General features: G+C 39.3%; 1 long non-coding RNA gene across 8 annotated transcripts in view; it reads right to left on the reverse strand.

Moving 5' to 3' along the window:
* Positions 1–23,601, reverse strand: part of LOC144288683 (uncharacterized) — an 80,106-nt gene that overhangs the window by 14,445 nt on the left and 42,060 nt on the right. For 2 of the 8 annotated variants that reach the window (XR_013356649.1, XR_013356655.1), the window contains one exon: positions 19,005–22,718. The exons of 4 other annotated variants lie outside the window; for them this stretch is intronic. This is a non-coding gene — a long non-coding RNA (uncharacterized LOC144288683). Of the gene's footprint in view, positions 1–19,004; positions 22,719–23,601 lie in introns of those variants that run through there. 2 more of the 8 variants (XR_013356652.1, XR_013356653.1) reach the window with 2 other exon arrangements.

Here is a 23,601-nt window from a genome sequence, read left to right on the forward strand (position 1 = left end):
AATCTGCTCTGTAAAATTCCCACTGATCTAATCATCTTTCTCCTTATGGACAGGCAAGAAAAGCCCATTATCTGCCATGCGAGATTCTGCTTCCAGAAATGGCCTAAATCATGGGTCTGGAAACAAGAATTGAGCAAATCCAAATAACTCCTGGCTAACACTAGTATGACATTTGGTTGGGGAAGATGTCCCGAGAGAAATGTAAACTATTTGAAAACATCCTGTTACTAAAACTTGGACATAAAAAAGAATGACAAACGGACCCAATAACTTCATTCTAAGCACGCATGAGTTTGGCTCCCGTGGATACATTCTAACCACATACTATTTGTCATGTCCTCTTATATGGATATCATCCCTACCACATGAGGAAAGATCCACTGACATTTATTACTCACCAAAGAACAGGTTGGAAGCAATCGGCACCCTCACTCCTGGCCTGGAGTTGAGCCGAGTGAGTCATAGAATCCCCAATCCTTGCTGAGTGTCTTGTTCAGCTTCCCTCCAAGGCTCACCCGTGGGGACTGATTAGAACCATCTGCTTAAGGGCTATTATGCTGATTAAAAAAATTAAAAACTACAAGTTGTCCAACAGGAGGAATACAAGAACCAACAGGGCAAAATGACCAGATCTTAAACCATGCTTGGACTGCATAATCCCTGCAAGGCTTCAGAGGCATCCAGCTGAGACCTCAGAAGGTGTGGGTCAAGTGTTCTGAGGCTTCCTTTCCACTGGGGTTGGATCCATCGATGCAGGGATCCAGGAGCTCTGAGGCAGCGTGTGAATGTGACTGCTACATTTTCTCTGCTCTCAGTCCAGCTTCGTTTGGGAAAATTTGTGGAAAGGCTTTTTGGTCTGGGTAGTTTCTTTACTGGCAGATTTACTCTTTCAAGGTATTTTTAAGGCAAGGGAAGTGTAATAGGAAACTGAGGTGTATTAAGAGTTAGCTACTCTCTTGGAAAAAGTGGAATGATTAAGCGCACACTTTGAAGCATGCAATGTGTGATCAATATGTGGGGAGAGAGGATCGAGATGAGGAAATCTTAACTAGAAAGAGACAAGAGAAGAGGGTTTCAGTGCTAACACCACTTAAAAGGCAAGCGTTCCTCTGATAATGAACTGTAGCTACAAAACCACAAGGGGTGACTGCCGATTGCTTTATTAAAAAGTAAAAAGATGAGGATGTCTAGACAAGAAAATATTAGGGATCACGTCTTAAATGTTCTTGTACTGAAAAAAATATAAAACCATATACAGTTCTTTTTCATTTTCCTGCTTTTTCACAATCCAAACCCAAGAGATGAGGAAATTGTGGAAGAAATTACCTGGAACCCAGGGCCATTCCCACATAAAACATAAACAGATGCCTCAATGTGACTGAAACTTTTTTCTCATCTCCTTTGTAAGACAGTAGTTGCTTTGAGGATAAAGGTCTGTATCTGATTTTTTTTTTAACATTGTTCCTCCCACACACACACACCCCGTATTAGTCACAGAAAAGGCTCTCAATAAATGCTGGGTGAAAAAAAAATGCTAGGTGAGTTGAATTGAATTCAACTGAATTGTAATAGCTTGGAATTTTGTTGACCTTGTTCTGTAAGCCATATTTTCTGTTAGTTGCTGTTTAGATCTGCTGCTATTATCTCTACCATATGAAGAAAGATTAATTGCTATTATTACTCACCAAAGAACAGGTTGGAAGCAATCAACACCCTCACTCCTCGCCTGGGTTCAAGCCAAGTGAGTTCCAGAATCCTCAATCCTTGCTGAGTCCCCCGTCCAACTTCCCTCCAAGGCTTACCCGAGGGGACTGATTACAACCATCTGCTTAAGAGCTATTATTCTGACCAAAAAAAAAAAGCAAACTACAAATTGTCAAACAGAGGGAATACAAGAACAGGGCAAAATGACCAGATCTTAAACCATGCTTGGAATGCGTAATCCCCACATGGCTTCAAATACATCCAGCTGAGACTTCAGAAAGTGTGTGTACAGATTAAAGATGGAGAATGAAGACCAGGGAGTTTGGGATAAAGAGAGTGAAATGTGGTCTCGATTGCCCCCATCTGTTAAATGAGGAAGATGGACAAGGATGACTTCGAGTTTCTTCAACCTGAGCACGTTATGAGTTTTGCTGCGTCCTTCCATCTCGTTGATATTTTTGCTTCTCACATCTCCCAATTCAATCTCCCCCTGAAATATTGCATTTTCTATTCATTCCATCACTATTAATCTAAAATATCAGAATGCCCAGCAAAGAGGGCCTTTAAATACAGTATTTATTAGATAAAATATGAGCCATTTCTATAACAGCACTACTGGCAATGTGGTTAGTAACACGTTGATAATGTCACTAGATGGTAATTTATTAATATGGAGAGTTATTCACAAGGAAAACCATGATATCATGATAAAAGAAACACTGGGATATCTGGAAGGAGATTCACCAATATTTGATTATCTCCGATGATAGGATTCTGACTGACTAGTCTTCTAGCATTTTTACACTGAACATAGATGACTTATGTTATAAAAATAGGAAAGAAATAAAATACTGAACCTATTATCATCCTAAAAAAAACTGCTAATGCTATTCTTAAACTTTTCCTTGGGAAATGATTCCTTGCTCTCCATTTATCTGCTCAAGACTTCTTGACTTTAGAGGTGAACTGCAGCTTCCCACGTGACCTGGAATTCACCCTCCAGTTTGCATTAGCTCCACGGCTGCTCAGGCTCTTCCCATACATGGGGTCACCCGCAGTTCTCCTGGTCACGATCCAGTCAGCTCCTTCCAGGTGCCTTTTTGTGTCACAGAGTTGAGAGGATAAACACTATTCCTGGACGACTTTGAGGTTGCAGTCCTAGGTGCCACTTAGGCTCTGCAGTGAGATGCTCTTGCGTGAAGGAGGCAGAGGCTCTCTTCTGCCGTGGTGCTGCTTGACAAGCAGCCGCTGACTCACGTGGTTGCACCAGCTCCACCAGGTCATGCATGTGGTTGTGGCCATGCAGCAGCCAGAGTGGTGGCAGTTTGGTTCCTCCAGTTTCTGCACCTCCACATCACAGCTGCCGTGGTGTGGCCTTGAAGCCAAATGTCCGGCCTGAAGATCCCCTGACTTATTCCTCTGGCCCCACATATGATTTTGTAGGCACCTAATTCCTTGTGTTTCATCCCTTTCTGCTTGATGTGCCTGGAGTGGCTTGTCTTCCCTGCACTGACCCCGGCAGAAACATCGCTCAGGCAAAGTACCAGATGTGCAAAGCTTGATTCAGATCCTAGCTTCTTCACAAAGGCTTCACTGAAGATTGTGTGGATCTAACTAGCAATGACCTCACATCCTGGATTCCACTAGATTAGACCAGTGCTAACAGACTGCTGAGGGGCCCTCTTTGGAGGGTTTTGATTTGTTTTCTATTTGGGGTTGCATGTAACAAAAACAACTTTGGGACCCACTAGATTACCCTTAAGACAAGAATCCTCTTGCATAGGTTACGCTATTTCTTGTAGGATATCTGTGATGTTGCAACCGAAAGGAGTAGAGACAAAGAATGGGGTTTGTGCTATGCTTTCCTTGAGGAATGGACTTGTATGTTTTTCACTGTGGCTCCTTTCAGGGACATGAAATCCCACCCTTCCCATATCAGTTAAGCCTGGCTCATCTTCAGTGAGACAGGAACAGCTGCTCACCATCCTCTGGTTAGCATTCTCTCCACTCTGTCTGGGCTGTGTCTCCTCCTCCTGATTTTCAAATTTGTGCCCATCCACAGTGAAATTTGAAACTTTCTGCAAAAGGATTGGTGGTTTATATTATTTTGTACGGAGGGCTGAAGCAAGAAAATTGGCTTCTAGTGAGAAACTTACTGTGCTTTATTGTATCATGGCAAGGTTCAAAAATGAGAGGTCAAAATAGAAATGCCACTTTTCACCCATAAAGTTGAGTAGTTCATCTGACCATCTGACTTACACACAAAAATAATAGTTGTAGATTTAGTACATTTGCTCACAAATACATTTTTCTGTAAATCTGGATTGAAATTACCAAAAAAAATGTTTTTGGACTGCAGCTCCTATAGAATTGAAAATCACTCTCAGTGCCCAAAGATGTTATAAAAGAAAGAACAATAAGGATGATAATGATTCATGTTAACACATCTTTCATCAAAAGCATTCTGATAACGTTTTAGGCTCCATGTAGGGATAACACAGGGTGTTTCTGGTCGTCACTGTCTTGGGGTGACTACTACAACTGTTTAATGATTTAATGCCTGGTGATTACAGCATAGGGAAGCACTAAAGGATCTAGTCTCCAAAAGCAATGCTGAGGAGCATAAAGTAATTCTGGGCAGTATTACATATATTCTAGGACCTAGGAATACTGTTTTCAGTATCATTGGACTCTTTAAAAAGCATCAAGTCAATGTCGTGCATGAGAGGGGTTTCCTTTGCCCCTCTTGCCCCCTAACATGCTAGAGTTTTATTTGTTTTGAACTCAAAGGATGACAGTTTCCTTCCGAAGAGGCATCTCATGTGAGTTTGCATTTAGGCTTGGGACTTAAGTGGCAGACACACACCAAATATCCAACTCAATGGGTGCTGAGAGGATTAGAAGAATGTAGAAGAATGTAGCATTATTATTATTATTTTAATTAAGTGTAATTGCCTTATTAATCCTCATTTGCATAATACTTGGTAAAGCACTTAGCTAATACATAGCTATATTTGCAATTTATTCATCCAGAATATTCCTATTCAGCATTTAAATAGCACCTATTGGTTTATGATGCTAATATACTAGATTCATGTTTCTGTTAAGGCTTAAATGAAAGAAGTTGAAAGCCAAGTCCATTATATTACCTTCTTTATATAGAACCTTTCATCATGAAGGATTCCAAATTGCTTTACAAAGTACAGTGAAACCTTTTACAATGAATTCCTAAGGGGACAGCTATAGCAGTGTTAGCTGCGGCATTTCATTGTATGAGCATTGTATTCAGCATTATGGGATTGATGGGGAAGGGGTAGATTTTAAAATCTTACAGCCCTTGGGAACTCAGATTTTGTTATCTGCCAAGGTGTCTACAGTCCAGAGCAAAGGAAAAATTAAACTCTACTATTGATCTATTGTTAAATGAGATGTTAGTCTTAAAATATAAAGAAAGTATGCACAAGGAATATATTTAATGCAAAAAACCCTTCCTTAATACAATAAGTGAGGAATATGTCATATGCAAAGAACATGCTCATAAATACCAAGTATCTGATAATTAATACATTTCTCAAGAACACAATTTTCTTTCTTTTGAATAGTTTGTTGAGGTATAATATTCAGGAAAGTGCACAAGCTACAAAATGACAACTCAGTGAATTTTCAAAAAGTGAGCTCATCTGTGACCGTTGTCCTCTTGGAGAAATTGAATGTTGTCAGGACCCTACAGGTCCCCATATCCTCCCAGTTATTACCCAATATCCTAAAGGGAACTGCTCCCCTGACTTATAACACAGTAGATTAGTTTTGCCAATTTTTAAACTGTATGCAGATGAAGTTACATAGTATATATTCTTTTTTAATAGTATATACTCATTTATGTTGGCTTCTTTTGCTCATTATTATGTCTATGCATTTATCTACATACGTAGCAATAGTGCATTCACTTTGATCGCTGTGTGGTAGTCCATTTATGAATATTGTAGAGGAGGGAAAATTATGTTTTTCCTCCACCCCTTTAAGTTCTCTACTGGGACCTCTACAAAAGACAGATTAACCAGAAAAAAGTATACAAATTTGTTTAATGTAAGTTTTACGTGACACAGAAGCCTTCATTAAAAAATGAAGATCCAAAGTAAATCTGAGTATTTTTATGGTAGGGTTGATATAGAGTGGAAAGTTGTGGAAAAATGTGATAGAACAAAGATAATGAAGTAAGTGTGGTAGGCTGTGGGAAACTTAGCAAGGCCTGTTCATTCAGATTTCTCTTTGTGTCTCTCTATTTTTGAAGATAAGGATGTTCCTTTCCTTGGAAAGTGAAGGGCACTTCTCCCATGAGGATTTTATGACCTGCTTCAGGGAAAGGACAGAAAGTCCTTCCTGCACATGCCATTTCTCAAATTTCTTAGTTTGAAATATTTAGTAGACCAAGGTGCTATATTTTGCAGTACTGTGTTCTGAACCCCATCAATACTATAATTTATGGGATCCCTGGGTGGCGCAGCGGTCTGGCGCCTGTCTTTGGCCCAGGGCGTGATCCTGGAGACCCGGGATCGAATCCCACATTGGGATCCCGGTGCATGGAGCCTGCTTCTCCCTCTGCCTGTGTCTCTGCCTCTCTCTCTCTGTATCTGTCATAAATAAATAAAATATTTTAAAAAAATACTATAATTTATTTGACAAAGGACATATACCTAGAATATATAAAGAGCTGAGGTCAATAAGGAAAAAGCAGACAACCAACAGAAAGGGTGACAAAAATTTGTATAGTCAGTTGGACAGAAGTGAGAAGGTGAAAAGTCCCATTAATTATTATAGAAATGCAAACTAAAACCAGAAAACACCACCATTCTCCTTAGCAAAAGGGCTAAATGGAAAAAGACTGACAATATCAAATGTGTGGGTGGGGGGGATGGTTCATAAATTTCTGATTGGAGTGTAAAATGGTCCAACTTCTTTGCAAAACTGTTCTAGTTTTTATATTAAAAAGCAAGACATCAGGCCCTAATCAGTCACTCATGCTAAGCTTTGTATGAACAAACTGAGACATAATATAGTTTTGGCTCGCCCAGAAATGGAATCTTAACCAGTCAATCAGGAATTGCCTGATCAGCACTGGTGAGATAAGCTGCCTGATAGATCCCTGCCATCCTCTGAAGGAAAGTAGCTTTGCAATAACCAACCCACATTTTGCCTAGTGTAACTTCCTTTTTCCTGCTCCCTTCACCTCTAAAAGTCATTCATTTTGTACAGTTCTTTGGAGCTCCTACCCATCTGCTAGACCAGATGCTGCCTGATTTGAATTAATTTTTGTTCAAATATATTCTTAACATATTTAATATGCCTCTATTTATCTTATAACTGATAAAGTCAAACATACATCTATCTCATTTCCATTCCATTCTTAGATATTTACCAGAGAGAAATGAAAATACATGTTCATATAAGTACATGTGAGAGATGTTCATACAACTTTATACATAATAGTTCAATCTGGAAACAATCCAAATGACCACCAAAAGTATATTGGATAAATAATTTTTTCTTCTTTTCAATAGGTCAAAAATAGCTTTGCTAGCAAACAGAAAGAAGGCAATAACAAGCATTAGAGCAAAAATCAATGAAATAGAGATAGAAAAACAATAGAGAAAAATCAATGAAGCCAAAGTTGATTCTTCAAAAGATCAACAAATTAGATAGCTTGCTGATATGGACAAATTTTGGGGAAGAAAAAACTTCCAAATTTATTCAAGAAGAAGTAGAAAGAGATTGAATTAGTATCAAAAAAACCTTCCACAGGAGCAACCGGATGGCTCAGTCAGTGAACCATCTACCTTTGGCTTAGGGAAAGATACCAGTATTCTTAAATGGAGACTCTCTTTGGGCTCCCTGCTCAGTGGGGAGCCTGCTTCTTCCTCCCTTCATCCTGCTGCTCTCCCTTCTTGTGTACTTGCTCTCTCTTTCTATCAAATAAATAAATAAAATCTTGAAAACAAACAAACAAAACCTCCCACAAAGAAAAGCCCAAGACCAGATGGCTTCACTGCCAAATTCTATTCAACATTTAAGGAAAAATTAATACTAATTCTTCACAAACTTTTCCATATAGGAGAAAAGGGAAGACTTTTCAAGCCAGTCTGTGAGGCCAGCATTACTCTGATATTAAAATCAGATAAAGACATCATAAGAAAACCAGAGAATAATATCTCTATGAATATAGACCCAAAAATCCTTCACAAAAACACTAACAATAAAAAAGATCATAGCTATGCTCAAGTGGGATTGACCCAGAAATGCAAGGTTGGTTTAACAACTGAAAACCAATTCATGTAATACAATACATCAATAGGAAAAGGATGAGAATATACATCAATAGAATAAGGACGAAACCCATTGAAATCCTTTCAATAAATTAAAAAAAAAAAAGCATTTTGGATGTCTGGGTAGCTCAGTGGTTGAACGTCTGCCTTTCGCTTAGGTTGTGATCCTGGGGTCCTGGGCTGGAGTCCCACATCAGGCTCCCCGCAGGGAGCCTGCTTCTCCCTCTGCCTGTGTCTCTGGCTCTCTCTCTCTGTGTCTCTCATGAATAAATAAATAAATTCTTTATAAAAAAAAGCATTTGACAAAATTCAACACTCTTTCCTGATAAAAATACATAACAAACTAGGAACAGAAAGGAATTCCCGCAATCAGATAAAAGACATCTATGAAGGAACACCCAGGTGGTTTAGTGGTTAGCGCCTGCCTTTGGCCTGGGGCATGATCCTGGAGTGCTGACTGTCCCTGCATCTCTCTCTCTCTGTCTCTCATGAATAAATAAAATCTTTTAAAAAGAGACATCTATGAAAAACTCAGAGTCAACATCATACTTAATGGTGTAAGACTGAATGTTTTCCCCCTAAGATCAAGAACAAGTCAAGGATGTCCACCCTCACCACTTTTATTCAACATTGTATTGAAGGATGCAGACAGGGCAATTAGGCAAGACAATGATATAAAAGGTATCCAAATTGGATACAAAGAAGTATAATTATCTCTATTTGCAGATGACATAATCTTGTATATAGAAAATCCTAAAAACTCCTCTAAAGAAACTATTAGAACTAATAAATAACCTCAGCAAAGTTGCAGAATGCGAGATCAACACACAAAACTCAATTGTATTGCTGCATGGAAGCAATAAACCAACCAAAATGATATTGAGAAACAATTATATTTACAATAGCATCAAAAAGAATAAAATACTTAGGAATAAATTTAACAAAACTTATTGTTTAGCAAATTTAATGAAAATATGAGTGAAAAATCCATATTCTGGAAACTACAAGATATTGTAGTTAAAAGAAATTAAAGAAGACCTAAATAAATGAAATCATATGTCCATGGATCAAGAAACATAATATTTGGATGGCAGTATCCCCAAAATTGATTCACAGATTCAACACAATCCTTTTCAAAATCCCAGCTGACTTCTTGGCAGATGTTGACAAACTGATCCATATGAAACTGACTCATAAAAACATTCAAGGGGCCCACAACAGTCAAAACAATCTTGAAAATGAAGGACAAATTGTAGTACTCACAGATCCCAATTTCAAATTTTCCTACAAAGCTGTAGTAATCAAGATAGTGTGGTATTAGTATAAGGAAAGAGATACAAATTAATGAATAAAACTGATAAACCAGAGATAAAGCTTTATGGAAACAAAATAACATAAATAAGAATTTATTTCAATTGATTTTTGATAAGGTTTGCCAAAACAATTAAATGAGAAAAAGAATAGTTTCTTCAGCAAATGGTACTCCACATGCAAAAGAATGAAATGGGATCCCTACTTCACATCATATACAAAAATTAACTCAAAATGGATCAGGACTAAGTGTAACAGCTATGACTATAAAACTCTTAGAATAAAACATAGGGGTAAATCTTTATGACCTTGTATTAGGCAGTGCTTTCTTATATATTACACTGAAGTGCAAGCAATAAAAGAAAAAATAGATCAACTGGGCATTATTAAAATTAAAAACTTTTGTGTCAAAAGACACCATCAAGGAAGTGAAAAGATAACCTACAGAATGGGAGAAAAATATGGCCCTTCATATATCTGATAAGGGACTTGTATCTAGAAAATGTAAAAATCTATTACAATTCCATTAAAAAAAAGACAATCCAATTGAAAAGGCAAGGAATTTGAATAGACATTCCTCCTAAGAAGATGTGCAAATGTCCACAAGCATACAAAGAAATGCTTAACATCATTAGCTACTCAGAAAATACAAATCAAAACCACAATGAGATACCCCTTTACATCAAGTAGGATGACTAGAATAAAAAAGAGACAATAATTTCTGTTGGTGAGGATGTAGAAAACTTAGAGCCCTTATACATTGCTGGTAAGAATGTTAAACAGTTCACCCAACTTTGGAAAGGAGTCATCATGTGGTTAGACAGAATTATCACATGATCTGGCAACTACACTCATAGATATATTACCAAGATAAATGAAAATATACGTTCATTCATAGATTTGTAAATGAAGGTTCACAGTAGCATTATTCATAGTAGCCAAAAAACAGAAACAATGCAAATGTGCCTCAATTGATGAATGAATAAATAAAATGTGATATATCCACACAATGGAATATTATTCAGCAATAAATAGAAGTACTAATGCATGCTATAACTTATATAAACCTTGAAAAACATTATGCTACATAAAAGAAACCAGCCATAATAAGCTCACATACTATATGATTCCATTTACATGAAAGGTCCAGGATAAGCAAAGTTATAGTGACAGAAAATAGAGGATGAATGAGGGGAGTGCTTTTGGAGAATGACAGGTAAGGAGTATGGAGTTTTTGGAGGGTAATAAAAATATTCTCAAGTTGATTGTGGTGATGGATGCACAATTCTGTGAATATACTAAAGCCTTTGAATTGTACACCTTAAATGGGTGAGTTGTATAGTATGTGAATTATATCTCAATAAAGCTGTTAAAAAATAGCTTTGTTTCCAAATTACAAAATCAATACACATTCTTTGTAGAAAACTTATAAAATATTGAAAATACAAAAGGATAAAATAAAAGTCAACCATAATTCCACAGATAACAAGAGTTAACTTTCTCTGTGTATCAAGGACATTCTTGTGCTCTTCTAAAGAAAGGAACAAAGTCCTGAACGTACAAACTAACAAGAACCTTATTGGCTTTACCAGTTCCCCTAAATCATTGGCATGTGATCTTGTTCTCACAAAGCCCTGATACTGTAGAAATATGTTCATTCTCTGATGCAGCTTAAAAGTGAAGCCATTTTCACTTTAGCAAGTGAGTTTGAAAGTGAAATCTCTTGGGGCTTTGGTGGAGTGAAACACCCAAGGATAAGTTTTCATGGGAGGTAGAGGACTAGAAAAGCCCATAATGCCTTCTGGGCACCTAGAAGGCATTATGGGCTTAGGAAAGAAGAAAACAAAAATAGAAAAGTGAAGTAGAAGGCTAGGGGACAAGGACACATCTTTGAACACAAGCCTTACCCATCTTGATGATTTTGCATAGGACTAGTCCAGGATCTGACAAGAGGCATGCCAATAACCATGTCTAGCGGAGCTTAGCATTTACGTGATTGCTAACAATAACCTCTACCCTTCAGATGATATGACAGATTATGTTTTCCAGAGATGGCCACATCTACACATTTATCCTATCCCACGTGCTCTTTTTACAGTGTAGCTAACACGTCTCCACCAAGAAATGGAGATCTATAGTCTCTCACCTAGACTCTTGGAGTAATTGCCCTAACCTATGGTGAAAGTGATGCTATGCTATATGACCTCTGAGGCCAAGTCAGAGAATGGATACAACTTCCACCTGGCTTCTTCTCTCAAGACACTTGATTCTGGAACCTACCTGCCATGTTTTAAGGAAGCCCAGTCCACAATAAAAAGCCACACGTGGGTCTTCTAACCCTGAGTCCCAGCTATACCAATAGATATGAGTGAAGAGCCTTTAGATGATTCTATCTTTTAGATTTCCAGCCTTCCAGCTGAAGCCACCAACACTGAGGAAGAGAAAAAGACATCCCTGCAATATCTGTCTTGATTCTTCAAAAGGGCCCATAAAGTTAAAAGGTGAGGCAAGTGTCAAGGACATTAGACAGATTATTCTTTCTCCTTCCTAAATTTAATGCCATTTTTATTCCAGTTTCCAACACTCGCTAACTGTAATGGTGAATCAGAACCATATAACCATCCAAACTACAAAACCACCCAAAGAATCCCACCATCCTTCTTCTGGAATGTTTTGCTTGCTGTCATATTATGCTACCCATGTTAGGTGTCCTATGTTGAGTAATGGTCTTGGTTATGAAATGATAAGGTGACCAAATGCTAAGGTGCATGCTTTGATTTGAGATCCAGCTGAGAACCATGACTTTTATACTAGTCAATAGCTTGTATATATGTTCTGTAATGTACTTGTTAAATCAGCTTCCAGATCCTTGACAAACGGTCTTTGATCAGAAATATGGCTCAATAGAACCTTCTAGAAAGACATGCAAGAAGCATATTTTCCTTTGGGGAGTTAGTTAGTCTGGAGGGAAAAGAAACATTTTTACTTTTTATCCATTTTTATCGTTTGCATTTTTTGTAAGCATGTATTGCTTTTGTTAACAACGATGAAAACAAAACAAACCAAAAAAGAAGTTAATTTTTTAAAAAGATTTTATTTATTTATTCATGAGAGACAGAGAGAGAGGCAGAGACACAGGCAGAGGGAGAAGCAAGCTCCCTGCTCCAGAAGTTAATTTTTAAAAAGGACATTGCTTCTGTAAGATGTTCACCTTCATCTGGATAGAATTTTCTTTTTTCCCCTTTTTTTAGAGAAAGAGAGTAGGTACGTACAGGGGCAGAGGGAGAGAATTTTTTTCTTTTCTTTTTTTTTTTTTTAAGATTTATTTATTTGAGAGAAAGCACATGTGAGCAGGAAGTAGGGGCAGAGGGAGAGAGAGGGAGAGAAAATCCTGAAGCAGACTCCTTGCTGAGCACAGAGCTCATGTGGGGCTCTATCTCACAACCGTGACTTTGTGACCTGAGCCAAAATCAAGTGTCAGACAGATTTTCAACTGATTGGGGCACCCAGGCACCCCTGGAGAGAATTTCTTAATTTCTTTTGAATTTACATCTGTGCTACAAGTGTAATAAAGGGGGACATCTGGGTGGCTCAATGTTTGAGTATCTGCCTTTGGCTCAGCACCTGATCTTGAAGTCCTGGTATCAAGTCCTGCATCAGGCTCCCCACAAGGAGCCTGCTTCTCCCTCTGATTATGTCTCTGCCTCTCTCTGTGTGTCTCTCATGAATAAATAAATAAAATCTTAAAAAAAAAAAAACAAAAAAAAAAACAAGGGTAACAAAAGGAAGTTCACAATCCTTGGCATTTGCCATTGTTAAAGGAAGGAAGTTCTCTTTCTAAATCCCCACCTAGATTCTCCAGGAAATTGTGATGCCATAAGTACTTGGGGAAAACCTATTAGTTTGCAAAGACTACCACACTTTGATCCAAGGCCTTAAAATCCCTTGTGTAGTTCACTCAATTTTAATAATTATTGAGTCAAAGGGCCAGCATATCTCTGTTTCAACTTAAACCTTGGTCTTGTTCTTCTCTTTAGATGTTTTTGTTTTGTTTTAAAACCTTTTAAAAAAAATTTATACTGCTGATCCTTATAAGCTTCCTTAAATCCTTGCTAAAAGCAGTCCAAGTATATGTAAATGAACAAATTAAATAATGTAACAACTGAAGGTAAACAGCTTTATCTGGAGCTAAATGGAATTTAAGAGTTGATCTAATCCAACTCCCTTATTTTACCAATGAGTACAGGGAGACTCAGCATTGTTTAAAAAAATTTTTTTTAATTTTTAAATTTTATTTAAATTCAAATTAATTAACATATAGTGTAGTGCTGATTTCAGGAAAAGACTCAGTATTGTTAAGGAAGGCAAAAAACCATCCTTATTTGCCTGGCACTGAGAAATTTCTAGGGACATGGGACTTCCAGGGCTAAAATCAGGACTAGTTAGTCATCCTGCTGGGTTAAGTGATTTTCCTTAAGTTACACGGCAGTTAAATGGCAGGAATGGCACCAGAGCCCAAGCATTTGGCCCTGTAATACAACACTCTTCCCTTATTAAATGGCCTTTTAAAATACAATTTTAGGAAAGCAAGAGATAAAAATGTGCCTCTAGGAATAATTTGAGGTCCATTCCTTAATTTTTATGTTTAATTTTTTTTCTTTCTCTTCTAGGTTTCAAAACTAAACCTTTTGGGTTTTCATAGGGAGTTGTACTTGACCTTTTCTCCTGTGCACAGTTGTGTCCATAGCTAGAAAGTTCTAAACTCTCCCTGAAGATAAACCCCTCATCCTCACAGCTTCCTTCAGACAGGTGCAGCTGAGGATGAGCTTCTTCAGAATGAGAAAAGAAATTTCCCTTCGTCTCACTTCTCCAAGCCTCCCTGTTTCCCAGAGCAGAAGCTGACAGAGAACTTACACTCACAATGGAGCTATACAAAGTCATGTGATCTCCTATGTCTTTTTTCCAATATAATACTGCTCATTTTGAAGAAATAAAACTAAAAATATCTCCTTCCACTTGTTTTACTTCCTCAGCCCGATTAAGAGACTGAAAATTACCTTCAGTGATACTCTGAGCTAAACAACAGCTTTTACAACTTACTGTGGAAGCAGATTCTGGAAAAATTTTACATTCTCAGCTTATACCTTATTGGTCCAACATCCAATAATTTAAACCAGTGTTAAGCAAAACTTTGCACATTTAAAAATGGAAATCTAATTCGTTTTCCTGCCAGTTTGGAGAAGGAAATGAAAAGAAAAGTGCAAGATAACTAGGGGAACAGAGACTATTCTAACTCCTCCTCGGTTACAGGGCTCCTCTGGGTACAGAGCACAGTGATCCTGTGTCCAAGCTGATGACCAGAAATACACAGGAATCCTTAGCAATGGCACCTCTGGCCTCTGTAAGGAGGCCGGGCAGTGTCCTGCTCCTACCATGGCTGGCTGGGTGCCTTGGCTACTTTCCAAATTTTATAGCTTTAATAGAAGGTACAAACAATATTGTGTATTCTCAAAAACATTCTTTTGATTTCTAATTTTAACATTATCTTATGAGGACCTGTGCAGAAGGAGAAAATAACTTAGTATGGTATATTCTGATCAGATGGGGGCTAGTGTCATGGGAGGTGAAAGAATTCAAAGGCAGAACAAAGATAGAAGTTTATTGAATATATTGCAAGGGACCTGTGGGCAGGACAGCAGAGAAGAGAATGTCTACCACGTAGTGGTGGTGAGGGGCTATAGTTATAGGGTAGAGTGAGGAGATATGGGAACTATGGAATTTCCCCCTTTTTGGTAATCTTAGGAACTGTGCCTGGTTGTAAACAGCCCATTGGTCAGTTAGGGCCTATGGCTGTTTCTAAATGGGTTCCTTAACAAGCTTGTTTGCGTCAGCTTGGTGGTTGCTGGAGGCCCTTGTGCCTTTCTCAAGTTTCTATGGCTCAAGCCTATTGCCTCTAGACTTAGTACTCAGCCTTGTTGCCTGGTAGCCAAAGCATTCACCCTGCCCCAAAATTTCTTCCCCTCCCCCTCCTCCCTTTCCTTCTTCTTTCCTTTTTCTTGCTCTCACCCTCTCTTCCTTCTTTTCTGAGAAGTGTGTTATCCATGTGGTGACAAGCCATATTTAGATTTTATTGGTCCTCAATCCCTGATTCTATTACTGCATCCATCCTGAAGTTGTCTTATCAGGGACATGGCCTATTAAACACCCTACCAGGTACCGTCTAAGGACCAGCACGCATCAACACTATCTGGCAGCTTGCTAGAACTTCAGAATCTCAGATTCCACCCTAGACTCCCTAGACTTACTGAGTCAGAGTCTGCATTTTTATAAAGATCCCCAGGTAATTAATATGTACTTTAAAGTTTAAGAAATACCACCTAATATAGTTGAATCCCATTGACTTTGAGTTTTCTGCTCTTCTCAATTGAACAAATTCTATCACAGGCTCCCTCACCTGGTGACTCTGAGCTTCTCTGGTTCTGTGGTCTTGATTAGCCACTATTTGTTTCACCACAACTAACACCCAACCCCTCTTTCTTCCTACCATTGTCCATTTAGACAACCATCTGGAGATGTCTCATTTTCCCTGCTGACCTCTTAATCTATTTCTTAAACATCCAACAGATATGTAAGCTGGACCAATTCCAAATGGTTTTTAGAGCAGCGAGAGGGAGTTTTGTACTGACTAGCAAAAGACAACTTTACTATTTGTTTATTGCAAGGGTCAGAAGGGTAGCTCTTAGCACACCAACCCAACTCTTTGCAAGTGGTTTCTTGCTCAGGCCACCAGAGGTGTAGAGTTTCTGAAATACTTGGGACAGGAAGATTCATTAGTTAGCTCCATTGTTGTGTCTGAGCTTCAGAGGCAACTTTTTAGGCAGAAGGATATGAAAGGATCCCACTCTCCTCATTTATTTGGGGGGAGGGATCGGAATCCCGTCAGAAAACTTATTGATCAAGACAGCACCTGACATATGGCATATGCTTAATGAATGGCATATCATTGGTGTTCTCTTTAATATAGCCATGGCAATAATGTCCTTTTCAAGAGGGTATGGCCTATTTGACCATCAGTTAATACTGTTTCTCAGAAACAGGCAGCTAAAGCTGTGCAACCCACCATGTGTCCAATTTAAGGAGTAAATTGTGATTTTCACATTGGACTCCAGACATCACTTAAGGGTTTCCTGAAGATGCTCTTGGCCTGGGATGCCCTCTGCCTGAGATTCAGACATTCAATTCTCCCCTGGCTCTGCAACTGATCCAGTGGCCTGGGGACAGTCACTCTGCCTCTTTGCCCTTCAGTCTCTCCCACTATCAAAAAGAGAACTGAACAGCATGACTGCTCAAGTACCCTCCAACATTCTAGGAACCCACACCTCTGCTCTGCTTGGTTTTTATAGCGTTTTGCTCAACAGTCCTCCTTAGAAGTTATTGCATCTTAGAACACTCCGAGTGAAAAGTGGAGCCCAGGAAAGTGAGGGGACCTACCCTGAGGTCTGAACATAAGAGAGACAAACAGACCTCTGGAAAAGTTCTGGTGTTGGCCATGGGATTGCATTTATCTCTGGTGATTCTCTGGGACCAGAAACAAGCCCATAGACAAGTTCAAATATCGGCCATATGTTTATCCTATTTAATGAAATCTAATTTTTAAATACAAAGTCTAGATTAGGATGTGGTTTTCTTGGCCTAAAAGGAGTTTTTTACTTTAACTATAGTTTATATCATTCACCTAAATATTTGAAATAGGACATTCAGCTACCTCCCTAGATCTTAAGATGCTGCCTCAATTGAATGGTGTTTTTTTTTTTTCACTGTATTTGCGTAATAAAACCAGTTAGTAGAACAGCCAGTGAGTTTGCTCTGGGGGGCTATTCATCAAGGTTATAATGGAAGGAAGAGCACCTGGTAACATTGCAAAAGCAGACTTCATTTCCCTTTGTAATTACAACTGTAAAATAACTTCCAAAAACCCAAATTGCTATTGAGAACCAGATAAGGCAATTCTCACGTCTCTACCTCAGTGAGTGACAGCCTCATTTCTGCCTAATTGAGCAGCAGTCAATTGCTTTTTGTAGCGAGGTGGTAGCAAGGGCTTGTTTGTCACTTGGGTGAACTAGTTATGATGGTGGGAGCGGCAGTAGCCTCCCTCAACCTGCTGGGGCTCATCTGGTAATTCCACCCTAGGCTCTACAGACGGACTCGGTAAATAGTGCTCCTAGTGAGCGCTACTGTAACTTGCCATTTCTTAAGGAAAGCAGAAAATAATCACAGAGAGCAACTGCATTACAGTGTTCTAACAGCAGTCGATTACAAACAGCAAGAATTCCATAAATGTTCCCTCTTAGGCTGATATGAACAGATTGATTTTTTTTTCATTTGCTGAAAAATCTCAGCATTAAATTTAATCGATATTAGCATATGACATGGGTAGATTAGACAATTGTTGGCCTTCACACAGACTATAAAATGCTGTCAATTACCCTCCTACATTCTCTTTCTCATTAAAAAAAAAAAAAAAGCTATTACTACAGAATAAGTGGTTCTAGGCCAAGGGATGGCAGCTGTTTTAATTTTTGTCTTAATCTTAAAATTCTGGTCAGACTGTCATTCAAAAATCAAACTCAGAGTTAACCATATGTAGAGAACTATTTAAGTTAGAACAAAACATGCATGTATGTGCTTCTTAAATAAAAAACAATGCCTAAATGTTTATTATTAATCTCCTTGAATCCCAGCTGTGCTGTGTTCCAGCTCTAGGTCCTTGGCAAGCTCCTTGGCCTGGCCACAACTAAGTCTCTTCGTTTGTAAAGGGGCAGGAATAGCTCCTGTCTCAGACTGAGCCTGGGAATTAGATAATATTTTTATGTCCAGAAAGTTCACAGTACACTGCCTGATGTTACTGTAGTTCTCACTCTATCTAGTTTGCTGTTATTGTTACCACGCATTTCCACTCACTAAAAACTCTTAATTGCAATCATTGAGTCAGGTGATGCCTAGGAAGATAAATGTATTCTTTGGTCTCCCTAATTTGGTTTAGCGCGGGATGGAGCCTGCAGACTGTAGACCGTTCCTCTGAGGAGCTTGCCTGGAGGAGCAGGAATGAACAGGAGTGAGGTCACTAAGATGGTGCAGGGATCGGCCACCTTCTCCAGTGGGGGCCTTAGTCTAGGGCAGGGACACGTAAGCCCAGAAGCAGGGAGAAGAGGATTGGAGGAAGCGAACACGTGAGGGAGGGGAGGTCTGCTGAAGGAGCTTGAGGGGGGTTCTCAACCTGGGTAGGTGCCAATCAGAATCTCCAAGGGTCCTTTCCAACCTGTTCCACCCAGATTGCTGGGGCTGGGACCCAGGCACCCATATTTTGCAGGCTCCCCAGAGGACTCCAGTGTGTGGCCAGGGTTGAGAACCACTGCACACTGAAGGACGAAGGTGAGGAAGAGGCCATGTGTTGAGTCCAAGTGGAGGAATTCCAAACCGCTGCTGCTGCTGTGGGGAGTTCCCCAGGGAGTGACTAAGGTGGTGAATAAGTAAGTGCTCAGCCCTAATGATGGACCATCTGAGATTAAATAGCGTGACTTTGGAGAAGACTTCATGGTCAATGTTTCTTGGCTGCCTCATTTGAGATTCCTTTGGTTTGTGAAAGGTAGAAACACACCCTGGCCAACGTATGAGAGAGCAGGAGTTTATTGGAAGACGTGGGGGTGAATCAACAGGGGGCAAGAGAAGTGAGGAAGCCCGGGCAATGCTAGTGAGAGTCAGGGGCCCTCTCCCCAAAGTTCTGCCACTCTAGGCTCAACACACAAGAGCTCCCTTTGAAGGTCAACTTCCTGGGAGAGAGAAGAATGGGCCGACAGGGGCCAGTAGACTGTTCCTAGACCAATCAGCTGCAGCCAGGGCACAGGGGCCCACAGTGGCTGGCAGCTCACCCCATGTATTAGGCGCAGTTCCAAAGAATGGGGAGCATAGTGAGCCTGACAGACACACCAAGAGGGGTCCTGACTCCATCTTCTCTAACACTTGACGTCCTAGCAGTGGGAGTAGAGAAGACTAACTCCAAGGGTGTCCAGGACTGTACCTCGTGAAGGCAGGCAGAGCAGACTGACTGCCGTCGATCTGGAGCAAGGGAAGCCCTACAGCTGGAGAGGAGCTGTGAGAACAAGGAGCAGTGCTTGCAATGGGAGCAAACACCCACGTAGTGATTATGAGCCCCTACTACTCTACACATTTTACACACCTTTCTAAGCTCACTTCATCTTCACAACAACCCTCCGAAATGGTACCATGATTATCCCCATTTTTCAGATGAGGAAACTGAGGTACATTGTAATTAGATGACTTACCCAAGGTCACACAAACCCAGAAAGTCAGGATCCAGTGTTCTTATATGTTGTGAATCACCACACTTGTCTGAAGAGTGAGGAAGTCCTGGTGATGCTTATTGAGCGTGCAGCACAGAAAAACAGAGTGGTAATGATATGATGGGGAACTGAAACTGAATTTAGAACCTTGGAGGGAAGACAGATCTGAGAGATGGAGAACCCATTGTTAAGAAAGTAGACATGAAAATATTTATTTAAAATGACTCCGTCGGGATGCCTGGGTGGCTCAGTGGTTGAGGGTCTGCCTTTGGCTCAGGGCGTGATCCTGGGCTCCTGGGATCAAGACCCGCATAAGGCTCCCCGCAGGGGGCCTGCTTCTCCCTCTGCCTATGTCTCTACCTCTGTCTCTGCATCTCTCAAGAATAAATAAAATCTTTTTAAAAAATAAATAAAATGACTCCATCAAGTGACCCTTATTATAGCCATCCTGTAATTATCCTATCATCGTCTAGATAGTGATCTCACCATTCCATGGCTGAACTCTTTTTTGTTGTTGACATTTTGTCCTTCATAAGACCGGGGGCTCCTTGAGGGCAGGGATCACTTTGGTTGGTGCTCCAGAAATGTTCTTTGGTGGATCTGAATTGAGAGTTTATTTCCTTCTATTTCCTTTTGCTGGTCTGGAATAGTTAGCCCAGTGTGAGAGATACTTACTAACCAAGAAATCCTTCCCTCCATGCTTCATCTTCTATTTGCGCTGTCCAACTGTTCCTGCAATGATTCACTGCCATTGACACTGTGATTTAATTATGCAAAATGTGACAGATCATTTGAAAGTTGTTAGTTGCTGAAGAAGCACATTTGTGATGTGGAAAAAAAAAAGCCTTTGCATTTTGCTAAGTTTCATATCTTCTACGAACATGTTTTAGTGAGAAAGAACTTAAATTCTAAATGATTACCCTGCAGATTTATGAAATATCTCCACTAGATGTGAGAATGAGAATGTGCTCCGCGGTCTCCAGCAGTGAGAAAGAAAATTATATCCTTGGAGATCTTGCCTCTATTACCGGTGCAAGGTAAGTAAATACCTTGCCTCCCATCAGCCCCCAGACCGCATCCATCCTTTTGTCTTTTCCACACCTCAGTGGAACTGTAAGGTAATCCTGCCTGCCCTCAGGTTACCTGTGCTGGGAGGTGTGCACTCTGGGACTCAAGCACCTCCGGGGATAACACGGCCAGAGCTAAGTTGATACACGCTAAGGGAACTGGTCCATGTCTCGGTCTGTTGACAGAGCCATCTTCCGATATGCAATGACACAATCGGCTGTGTCAGGATGCTCTGTTCCTCAAAATGCTATGACCAATGGTATCAGCATCACCTGAGACACGCAGGATCTCAGGCCCTGCTCCAGACCTCTGGAAGCAAAATCTGCATTTTAACAAGATCCCAGGGATTCATATGCACATTAAAGTCTGAGAAGCACTGAGAGAAAGCACTGATCCATCAAAAGTTCTTTAAAGGAAGATTCTGGGCCCAGTGCAGTGAGTGAGAACTCAGTTATCTATTGTATTGGAGTGAGGGGCTTATACATGCCAAGGCACACACTTATGAAACTACTGGGGCTTCTCAAGAATGAAGAATAGCTGTCATGTAGTGGAAAAACAAGGAAGTCTCTTTTGTTCCCTTCTTCAGTGGCTGTTTACTGAGTACCTGCCATGTGCCAAGTATTGTTCTACACACTTGGGGTATAGTGACGAGCAAGACACACTGGTGCCTGCCCTCACAGAGCTTACCTTCCCAGGGACACAATAAATGAGCAGTTATCAAATCAAAGGTGAATAGGGTCTCTTTGGTTATTGGATACTAGAAACTTAACCCATTCTTAGCTAAAAATTAAGATAGCCACATGAGTTTTCATTTGTTCTTCCTCATTTTTTTCTCTCTCCCTATCTGAGAATGGAAATAGGCATGATTTTTAGTCATTATCATTCTTGAGAGCAAGGCTACTTTCCAGGTGTGTTAGAAATCTAAATCAGGAATTTATAACAGTTCTTTCCTACCTTTAATGTTTCCCAGCTTTTTAAAAAAAGATTTTATTTATTTATTCATGAGAGACACAGAAGCAAAGACATAGGCAGAGGGAGAAGCAGGCTCCCTGTGGGGAGCTGATGTGGGACTTGATCCCAGGACCCCGGGATCACAACCCGAGTTCAGCCACTGAGCCACCCAGGCGCCACCTGTTTCTCAGCTTTATGGCTTTATTTAAGGTCCATTACTTGCCCTAGTTTAGTATCCTGCAGAATATAAACAGGTGACCACTGTCACTTGTACCATCTCAGGATTTCCTTCTGTAGTAGTTGGATGTCTGACAATCACAAGCAAGGAGACATTTACTTTAAAACATCCTTTCCTTTTTTTTTTTTTTCATTACCTTCCAGATATGAGGACTCTGAAATATGATGCCTGAATTGAACCAACACATTTTTAGTGCTAAAAGTATGTCACCTTTTTCTTGGGTGAGAAGGCATGGAAGCCACCTTTTTACGAAGGTGGTAAAGGAATCATCTAGCTTTGGGGGAGCTCCTAATACCCTTACATGGACTCTTTTTCTGTGTAAACTGGCTGGTGAATGGGGTTTCTCTTGTCTGCAACTGAGAACTCTGACACAGCTATCTCTTCAGTTGGGTTTTAAAAAATCTTATATTAATAACTCTCAATCTTTTTGGTTTTGAGATCCCTTTGCTTAAAAATTGAGTCTTCCAAAGGATTTTTCTTTATGTACATTATATTTATCAATATTTACTGTATTAAATCTTAAGATTTTAAAAATATATCTATTAATTCCTTTAAAAATAACAACCCATTTCATATCAACATTAATAACACATTTATATAAAAATTACCAAAATTTCTAAAATGAAGTATTAGTGGGAAGAATAACACTAGTCTTTTTATTTCAGTAAGCCTTTTTGATGTCTGGATAAACAGAAGTCAGCTCCATTTCATATCTTCTACATTAATCTGCTGCAATACATGGTTTGGTTGAAGTACATTAAAAACCTAGATTTACATAGATATTAATAGCCTTTCAGATAATTGTGGACATTCTTTTTTGCTACTACACCAAAACTTGACAAGCAGCACTTTCTTAAATATTTGCAATATGGAATCTAAAAACCATATCAAAGAACTTTTCATATGCCATTACATTAAAGTTCATTACTGTCTCTGATGAGATCTTTCACCCATGCATGATTTTTAAACATCACATATTGGTCATTTGGAAAATATACACTCAACATTTCATTATATAATATTTAAAAACCATATCCATTATTATTATTTCTTATCTTATCAGAAAACTCTTTTTAAATATTGTAAAGTCATCAAACTCCAGGAGAAAACACAGGTTTTTCTAAAATTCTAATTTTCACCTGAGAGACCACATGTTATTCTTGGCAACAAATACTGTCACTTGTTTTCCTTGAAGTAAGTTTCAGTTTGTTCACTTTCAAGAAGTCTGTAAAAGTCCCAAGTCAGACTAATCATAGCTTCTTTGTTTGTTGTTCTTTCAAGTTAAAAATGGTATTCCATGAAAAAAGTAGTTACTTCATCTTACAACTAATTGTACAAGTGCTTTTCCTCAAGACAACCATCCTACCCATTATGCAGAAGTGCTCTATGTGAACTTTCCATTTCATCACACAGAATAGTCAAAGGATATGGACTCAAGAGTTGAGATTTACTAAAGTCAATAATTTTCATAATTTTCACTGTGTCATCAATGACATCCTTAAGAAAAACCAGCTTTTTTTCTGTAGTGCATGATGGTGGTGGTCAAAAATATAATGACTATTCATGTAATGTGGTGCCACTCCCTGGATACCTATTATTACTTTTGTATCATCAATGCAAATGTCAACATAGTACAAAAGGCAAATAA

Source organism: Canis aureus, chromosome 18, assembly GCF_053574225.1.
Source record: "Canis aureus isolate CA01 chromosome 18, VMU_Caureus_v.1.0, whole genome shotgun sequence".
NCBI classification, from domain to species: Eukaryota; Metazoa; Chordata; class Mammalia; order Carnivora; family Canidae; genus Canis; species Canis aureus.